The sequence below is a fragment of the Triticum dicoccoides genome, chromosome 5B (genome assembly GCF_002162155.2).
Source record: "Triticum dicoccoides isolate Atlit2015 ecotype Zavitan chromosome 5B, WEW_v2.0, whole genome shotgun sequence".
Classification (NCBI taxonomy): domain Eukaryota; kingdom Viridiplantae; phylum Streptophyta; class Magnoliopsida; order Poales; family Poaceae; genus Triticum; species Triticum dicoccoides.
This window is the reverse complement of record NC_041389.1, coordinates 47,740,383-47,750,376: the sequence shown is the minus strand read 5'-3', so window position 1 is coordinate 47,750,376 and position 9,994 is coordinate 47,740,383.

Sequence of the window (9,994 nt, the reverse complement as noted above, 5' to 3'; positions counted from 1 at the left end):
ATATTTGGCTGTGAAACTTGAATTTGATGACATAGTTTGCTGTTGGACTGCAATTTGCTCGACGTCTTCGAATGAGAACAAAGCTGACCCGACAGGGCCTCTGCTATCTATTTATTTATATGAGCAAAAGGGGATACCCCCTGATTTCCATTTATAGAAATCATTAGATGTTCACAACACTACGCCCAGCCCGCTACACAGGTTTCATTCATTACTAGTTTCAGCAAAGTGCTCATGTCGTAGCCACTGAATACATCATGAGTGCTACATACACTGCAAATAAAGAGACAATCATCCTACAGAGCACATCAATTTTGCCCATTATCTTCACAAGCTCTTTCATCTCCTCATTGTTGTCAAGGCCGTTCGGCAGCTGTTGCTTGGCCATGATCAGGGGAACTGCGTCTTTAACCTTCTGCTCTGCATCTTCCTCTTCTGCCGTTCCTTCAGTTACTTGTCCAACACCCCAACCTGCTGGTATTGGGATTCCTCGGCTAACCAAATAATCAGCGTAGTTGCATTCCCCCACATCAGCAACTTCCCAGAAATACAAATCACACGAATCTTCCCTTTTCTGCACGAATCAAAATGGAAGATCATCAACCAAACTATTAAAAAAATCAGCAACTGAAAGCAGCAGAACAACACTTAAACATATTATTACCCCATGATTCGGGCATTTGTAGAAGACTCGGCCAGGGTTGCGGATTGTGGTTGAGATGTGACGGATGAGTCTGCGTGATTTGCAACAGTGGCACCACACCAACGATAGCGGGTTGCGATGAGCAATCGGCTGCGGTGCACGTGCCGGCGGGGGTGTGATGAGACCCACAGGCGATGGTACGGGTGGCGACTTGGCGCATATCTGGTTGTTGCATGCTGAAGAGCAGGTGGACGAGCAGCCAGCGGACATGGTTGCTGCGGCCAGAGCTTCTGATGCTAGGCAGAGTAAGTAGAGAAGAGGAGAAGCGAATGTTGGATATGTCAGTTTCATTACTTGCAGAGTAGCATAGCACCATATATAGTCATAGTCTAGGTTTGGATTCGAACCAGCTACAGGAGCACATCTTTCTTTTTTCTAAAACTCGGCAACGTCTCTTTACTGGTACACTAGCTTGTTCTGTACGCCTTCCCAAGTCTTTGATTTTCTTTCCCTTTTTTTGCGAGGAAGGAAGGAGGACAAAATTGAGAGTTCCTCGGACTCGAACCCAAGACCTCTCAGTTGAAAACCAAGGGTGCTAGTCACTTATGTGGCGAACGTTCCCTGTGAGGAGGACAACAGACGAACGCATTTTCCTCGCAGTTTTCTTCCTATATATAAAAAAGTATGCTACTTGGTGTCTGCTTAGTCAAAAAACGATTGTGCCAACCTTTACCGTTCAATTGACATTCAACGTCTGTCGCGTTTCTTCAGTCTCTTCTTCCTCGAGCCGCCAAAGCCAAACCAGCGCCAGCGGGACCGCCTGCTCCCGCCTCCCGCAGCTGGCTGTGATCTTCCCCGGCTCCTGTTCGTTCCCGTCCGAGGCCTCACCATCGTCCTCCGCGCTCGCCGTGGCGCCGCCCTCCGGTGTTGTACATGGTCAACAACCGAGAGAATAAGAAGATGACTGTACAAGGTGAGGATGACAGTAGGGACCCAGTAGCGCGCGCAGTAATTTTGTTTTTTCGGGACGGAGAAGGGTATCAACTGGATTGTGCGGGACCCGTGGCCCGTCTAGCTCAAGCTTTTATTTCATATGTTTAGCACATGACCAACCCAGTTTGTTTTTTTCCTTTCTGAAAAATGTCTAGCCAGCTATTTTGTTTTTTGCAGAATAACCAACATAGGCCTACTTGCTTTTCTACGCCCTGCTGGGCCGGAAATCTTTCAAGACGAGGAGAGATGCATTTTGCCCAGAAAATGGGCTATAAGTAATAAGAAATGGGCTATAAGTAATAAGAAATGGGCTGTAAAATGAAAAAAATACAGCAAATAGGCAATTAGTTCCCAAATACTGTTTCTTTTGGATTTTGATATTTTAAATTTCATTGTTTTTGTGCGGGTAAAATTTATTGAATTTAAATTAAGGTATATTTAGATTTAAAATTAATTTGAATCCGGCTAGAAATTTCGGGCTGTATGCTATTTGGGACAAATTTGGAGGCTGACTTGTGGGTCTACTAGGTTAACGTGTACTTTGGCTTTGTCAACTTAGTCCACAAACGATTCTAGTAGCAGTGACCGTTGGATGTTAATCCAACGGCCGTCCTGCTTCATCAATATCAGATCTTCTTGCTCCAGCCACCCAAACCAGCTCCGGTGGGACTGCCTGCTCCCGCTTCCCGTGGCCGGCTGTGCTGCCGCACAGGCCGCACCGCCCCACCCTACTTCATTGCTGGCCAGGCCATTCTTCTACTCACCCACACCTCCTGTTATTTTCCGGTGATGGCAGCCGGACCAGTAAACCCTCGTACTCCCCACCGCGTGGGCAACCATTGCCGAGTCTTCCCCGGCTCCGTGTCGTTCCCTTCCTAGGCCTCACCGTCGTCCACTGCCATGGTGCTCTCAGCGCGGCCTGGTCAACGTGGTCAACAAACGACATCCATCGGCCGTGGACTGTACACGCAAAATAATGATTCCTCCACCTGACAGATGGGACCCACCGGAAGGGCCTCTGTATTTCGCGAAAAAAACGTTCCCCCCACTGACATGTCGGACCCACTAGCTATATCTTCGCAAGCAAGGAAGTGCCTCCTTATTACGCACAACAAAAATGAATACCCACCCTGCTAGATGGGACCCACCATAGTGGGAGGATGACTTGTGGGACAACTAAGTTGACGGGGACGGAGGGCTTTGTCAACTTAATCAATATGAACAATTCTAGCTCCAGTGACCATACAATGTCCATCCAATGGCCATAGTGCTTCTTCAACATCTGGTCTTCTCGCTCCAGCCGCCCAAAGCAGCGCCGGTCGTGCCGCGTGCTCCTGCCTCTCGTGGCCGGCTGTGATGCCGCGGAGGCCTCACCGCCCCCTACCACTCCCACCGCTGGCCCAGGGTATCCCTCTACTCACCCACACCCCCTGTTATTCTGCGGCGAGGGCAGCCTCACGCCGCAGCCGAATCGGTGAACCCTCGTACTCCTCTCCGCGCGGGCTACCACTGCTGCGTCTTCCCCGGCTCCGTGTCGTCCCCTTCCTAGGCCTCGCCGTCATCCAGACCACCGCCCTAGTGCTCTCGGCGCGGCATGGTCAACGTGGTCAACGACTGACTTCCATCGGAAGAGTACTGTACGTGGAGAGGCTGACAGCTGGGTCCAGGCGACAGCAAGGAAGTGCCTCCTTATTACGCGCAAAATAATTATTCCTCCACCTGACAGCAGGGACCCACCGGACGGGCCACCTTATTTCGCGAAAAAATGTTTCCCCCCTGACTGCTAGGACCCACCGGACGGGCCAGCGTATTTCGCGAAAAAACGTTTCCCGCGCTGTCAGCTCGGACCCACCGGAAGTGCCTCCTTATTACGCACAAAAAAATGAATACTCCCCTTGCTAGCTGGGACCCACCATGGTGGGAGACTGACTTGTGGGCCTACTAAGTTGACTGGGACGGGGGCCTTTGTCAACTTTAGTCAATATGAACGATTCTAGCTCCAGTGACCGTACGATGTCCATCCAACGGCCATAGTGCTTCTTCAACCTCTGGTCTTCTTGCTCCAGCCGCCCAAAGCAGCGCCGGTCGTGCCGCATGCTCTTGCCTCCCGTGGCCGGCTGTGCTGCCGCGGAGGCCTCACCGCCCCCTACTATTCCCATCGCTGGCCATGTGGCGACGACAGCCTCACACCGCAGCCGAACCAGTGAACCCTTGTACTCCTCTTCGCGTGGGTTTCCACTGCAGCGTCTTCCCTGGCTCCCCGTCGTCCCCTTCCTAGGCCTCGCCGTCGTCCACTGCCCTGGTGCTCTCGGTGCAGCGTGGTCAACATGGTCAAGGAACGACTTCCATTGGACGTGGACTGTACGTGGAGAGGCTCATAGCTGGGTCCACGACCGCATCAAGGAAGTGCCTCCTTATTACGTGGATAATAATGATTCCTCCACATGACAGCTGGGACCCACTGGATGGGCCACTGTATTTCGCGAAAAAAACATTTCCCCCTGACTACTGGGATCCACCAGCTACATCTTCGCACGCAAGAAGTGCATCCGGGCAAAAAAAAACAAAACGATTCGCCCCCCGACCGCTGGGACCCACCAGCGACACCTTCGCACGCAAGGAAGTGCGTCCGGGCAAAAAAAAAGATTCGCCCCCCTGACTGCTGGGACCCACCAGCTACATCTTCGCATGCAAGGAAGTGGACTGCGGAGGCCTCACCGCCCCCTACTATTCCCATCGCTGGCCAGGCCCTGCGGCGACGGCAGCCTCACACCGCAGCCGAACCAGTGAACCCTCGTACTCCTCTCCGCGCGGGCTTCCACTGCCGCGTCTTCCCCGACTCCCCGTCGTCCCCTTCCTAGGCCTCATCGTCGTCCACCGCCCTGGTGCTCTCGGCGCAGCATGGTCAATGTGGTCAAGGAACGACTTCCATCGGACGTGGACTGTACGTGGAGAGGCTGACAGCTGGGTCCACGGCCGCAGCAAGGAAGTGCCTCCTTATTACACGGAAAATAATGATTCCTCCACCTGACAGCTGGGACCCTCCGGACGGGCCATTGTATTTTGCGAAAAAAATGTTTCCCCCTGACTGCAGGGACCTACCAGCTACATCTTCACACGCAAGGAAGTGCGTCCGGGCAAAAAAACAAAACGATTCGCCCCCCTGACCGCTGGGACCCACCAGCGACACCTTCGCACGCAAGGAAGTGTGTCCGGGAAAAAAAAAGATTCGCCCCCCTGACTGCTGGGACCCACCAGCTACATCTTCGCATGCAAGGAAGTGCGTCCGGGCAAAAAACAAAACAAAACGATTCGCCCCCCTGACTGCTAGGACCCACCAGCTACATCTTCGCACGAAAGGAAGTGCCTGACAGTCGGGACCCACCTGGTCGAAGAGTACGTAGCGTTGTCATTCTGGTCGCGAACGTGTACGTACATACTGGTCGATGTAGAGGCGCGCATGTGTCGTAGATGTAGAGGCGCGCACGTGTCGTAGTAGAGGCGCGCACGTAGCATGTACACGTATGTACAATGGCGAGGGTGCAAGAAAGAAAATACGGCCACGTACGTACATACGGGCAGGGTCTCGAACGCCTAGTCACGCATACGTAAATGGCTGGGTCGGAACAGAGAAACAGCGTCGTCGTCGTGTTCATGGGGAGCCAACCGGCTGGGTCAGAACGGAATGCGTGGTCGTGTTCATCGGGAGGGCTTGGACGGAACATGCGATGGAAACGAGGCCTGGCGTACCGCAGAACGGAGGAAACGGGCCTCCTACGTTCGAAACGGGGTCCTGTTGATCGGGAGGGGTGTGGCGTACCGCAAAACAGAGGAAACGGACCTCCTACGGTCGAAACGGGGGTCCTGTTGATCGGGAGGGGTGTGGCGTACCACAAAACGGACGACACGGACCTCCTACGGTCGAAACGGGGGTCCTGTTCATCGGGAGGGGTGTGGTGTACCGCAAAACGGGACTCCACGGGATACTGTTCATCTCCACCGTTGACCTCCTCCAGCCTCCACGGGCTACCGTCGACCTCCTCCAGCCTCCACGGGCTCCTGTTCATCCAGCCTCCACCGCGCGCTACTCCATCGTCTACTATTCAACCACCCCTCCACGGGCACCCCTCCACCGTCTACTGTTCATCCAGCCCTCCACGACCACCCCTCCACCACCACCCCTCCACGGGGTCCTGTTCAACCACCCCTCCACGACCACCCCTCCACCATCTACTGTTCATCCAACCCTCCACACCATGGGTTCTTGTTCAGCCAGAGGCAACACTGTTCATCCATACCCCCCCGCAACGCTCACTGTTCATCCAATCGATCGACTTCCGTTAGCAGTAATAGCGAAGGAATCACTCCATCGGGTTCAGTTAACAGCCATCGATCGATCGCTCGGGTTCAGTAACGCGTAGCCTGCAGTGCAATCGCTCGGGTTCAGTTAGAGCCCAATGCCTCGCTCGGCTTCAGTTAGAGCCAACGCCTCGCACACACGCGCGTACGTACGAGAGAAACGCCCATCGCTCCGGCCCCGACCTCCCACCGTAACCGGCAACTCCCCGAAATTTTCCTCCCCCTCGCTTCTACCACGGTTTTTTCCGTCGTGGACGGCCCAAAGAATGTCATGCAGCTGCGTCTCCGGCCCGCCCAGGACAAAAAACCCATTTTCTGTCATGATTTTTTGTCATAGAAGTAGGAGCCCACCACATCTATGATGATACGGGGTTTTGTCACAAATATCGTCATAGAAGTGTCATATGTATGACAAAAAAATTTCGTTCGGCCCAAAATGTCACGGATGTGTCTTTTTTTGTAGTGTATGTGAGCAACCTATATGATGCAACAACAACTAGCACATAAGCAAGCAAGGGAAACTGTGCAAATAAGCTTGCACAAGTAAAGGCACGAGATAACCAAGAGTGGAGCCGGTGGAGACGAGGATGTGTTACCAAAGTTCCTTCCTTTTGAGGGGAAGTACGTCTCTGTTAGAGCGGTGTGGAGGCACAATGCTCCCCAAGAAGCCACTAGGGCCACCGTATTCTCCTCACGCCCTCACACAATGCGAGATGCCATGATTCCACTATTGGTTCCCTTGAAGGCGGCGATCGAACCTTTATAAACAAGGTTGGGGCAATCTCCACAACTTAATTGGAGGCTCCCAACGACACCATGAAGCTTCACCACAATGGACTATGGCTCTGAGGCGACCTCAATCGTCTAGGGTGCTCAACCACCCAAGAGTAACAGGATCCGCTAGGGATTAGTGGGGGGGGGGGGAATCAAATTCCTCTTGGTGGAAGTGTAGATCGGAGCCTTCTCACCCAATCCCGAGCAAATCAACAAGTTTGATTGGCTAGGGAGAGAGATCGGGTGAAAATGGAGCTTGGAGCAACAATGGAGCTTAGGGTTGGAAGAGGTGGTCAACTAGAGGAAGAAGACACCCCTTATATAGTGGAGAGACAAATCCAACCGTTATCCACTTACTTAGGCCGCGACCTGTACTACCGCTCCAGACAAGCGGTACTACCGCAGGGGCTTATGGTACTACCGTGGCAGTCCGCGGTACTACCGCTGCAGCGGCAGGGGCTAGTCCAGGCCAGAGCCGCCAAGGCTGAGAGCGGTACTGCCACTCACGCGGTACTACCGCTCCCCCTTGCGGTACTACCGCAAGGCCAGGATGGACTAGGCTGGGAAGGGCACGAATGAATAAAAATACATCCGTGTCTACTTCCGCTGAAAATCGAACAGTGCAAAAATCCGACACGGTACTACCGCGCCTGACTTGCGGTACTACTGTGCAGGGAGCGGATGTAAAAAATTACATCCGCCCCTACTTCCGCTCGTGCTACTGAGCCGGACCAGGGCTCACGGTACTACTGTGCACCTGGGGCGGTACTACCGCGTAGGGCGCGGATGTAAAAAATTACATCCGCCCCTACAGCCGCAAGAGAGGCTGAGCCTGGCCTGGGGCCACGGTACTACAACTCCGTAGGAGCGGTACTACCGTGTGCGCCTACGGTACTACCGCGAGGGCGTGCGGTACTACCGCAGGGGCCTACGGTACTACTGCTCCTAGGAGCAGTACTACCGCATGCCTCAGAATAGCAACACTAGGAATTCTTCTTTTTGCATGAATATGAAGATAACGGAGGATGCTCCAAAGCGCAAAGGGAAAGGCGGTGCAACGGGAGAAAACGTGTACGTGATGATTCCACCCGAACCTTTCCAATGCGGACCCCCTCTTAATAGTACGACTATCCTATGACTCAACTCCACCAAAAGAGACGTAGAACACCACCGTCTTCAATAGTCTTCGAGGGGTACCAAACCGTCTGGTGCCTAACGACGAAGCAACTGAAATACTCAAGGCACACGATTAGTCCGCAAAAGCATTGTCATCAATCACCAAAACACCTTAGGGATAAACATGCCCTTACAATCTCCCCCTTTTTGGTGGATTGATGACAATACGGGATTTGCACGAAGGGAAAGAATGTAGCACAAGCAAACCCCACATCTCTAGAATATAGACGAGCTCCCCCTAGATTCGTGCTAGAGAGTAAAGTGCTTTGGACTGCACGACACGAATATTAGGATCACCACTCCCCCTATATTTTAGAGAAAAAGCATATCTTGCAATAGAAGGGCTAACACTAAACAAGATAGTAACTAAGAGCATAGAAAGCATATCTTGCAATAGAAGGGCTAACACTAAACAAGATAGTAACTAAGAGCATAACAACAATAGCACAAAATAGAATAGGCTAAATAAGGTACGAAAGAGTGCATATCTTTACACCATATGATAGACCAAGTCTCACGAGCAAACTAAACCAAAGCAAAGCAAGGTTCAACGGAACAAACACGAGCAAAGCAAACACAAGACTCTCGCAAATCCCTACACTCTCTCCCCCTTTGACATCGAGACGCCAAAAAGGCAGAGAGGACACCTACACACAAGTAGTGGCTCAAGCGAAGTAGTCAGAGTCATGGTACTCGCCAGACTCGGCAGCAGGAATGGTCTCCTCGACGTCCTCCTCAGAATCGGTCCACTTGAAGCCTTGCTTCGCCATCCACTCAGCCTCCAGAGTGATGTGATCCTCAGAACCGCTAGAGATGTCCTCTCCATACAGCTTCAAGATCTTCTTGTCCCGGTGGCGACTCTCCTTGGTGGCAACATGAGACCTGTACTGACCCTTGGCCTGCGTGCAGAACAAGGTCTTCATCTTGTTCTTCAGCCTCTTAGCCCAAGATGGCTCAGAGGTAGGAGGGGTGTAATCCTCAGAGCTGACCTCATCTGCAAGCTCCTCCTCATCCTCATCTGCATCCACATCCATGGCAGCCGCAGCCTCAGCACGAGAAGTGGTGTTAGCCCACTGAGGCTTGATACGGAGCCGGATGGAATCATGTCGAATCCAATCAGGGGCCTCAAAGTCATCCTGAGGGTAGAGCTTCTCCCAAGTGGCAGTGGTCAACAGAAACAGATATGGTCCATAAATGGGGACCTTGCGGTTGAAGATGGCAAACCAAAGCTCACACCACATGATGTGTGAGACATCAAGTGGTAACACGTTTGAGAGTTGTGCGCTTCTTCACAAAGGAGCAACATGTCCACCATATAAGCGTGTACCTTGTCCTTATCCCCAATGCATGGGAAGAGAGAGTTGCGGAAGATCCGGTACATGATGTCAAGGAAATAGTTGAGCACCCACGAAGACTTGCCACTGGAGAGCTTCTTCTCAACAAGCAAGGGCTGAATCTTGTTCTTGTTGGCAGACTTGGAATTGGCATGAGGACGAACACCTTGGGGTGTGGCGAGCCCCTCATCCGAAACACCAAGCAGAGTCATGAACTCCTTCCATGTAGCCGCCAGCCGCCGACCATTGGTCATCCAAGTCATCTCCTGTCCTCATTAGGGTGAAAGTACACCGAGGCGAAGAACTGAGCCACAATCTCCGGATCATAGTCTTTCTGAAAGGGGATGATATGCTCAATGCCAAACTGCTCCACTAGATCCAGAGCCTCACCAAAGTATGCCCGGTGATTCTCTTCCCTCATGTCATGCATATCGATCCAATGCACATCCGCATAGATATTCCTCTTGGCCTTGATCACATCCAAATAAATGAGGTTCTGTTGCTTGGTCTAGAACAACTCATTCCCTCGAAGGTTGGCACGAGGAGTCATGTAGGGATTGATCTTCCTACGAGAGACGAACTCAGCAAGCGACATCTCATCCATACTCATGGCGGGATCCTTGTCTTTGGTGGCGGTGGTCTTGGTCCTGTGTTGGGGGGCACTGGAGCCCTCAGGGGCTTCGTCTTGATTGCGAAGGCGCTTGGAGCCCGTGTC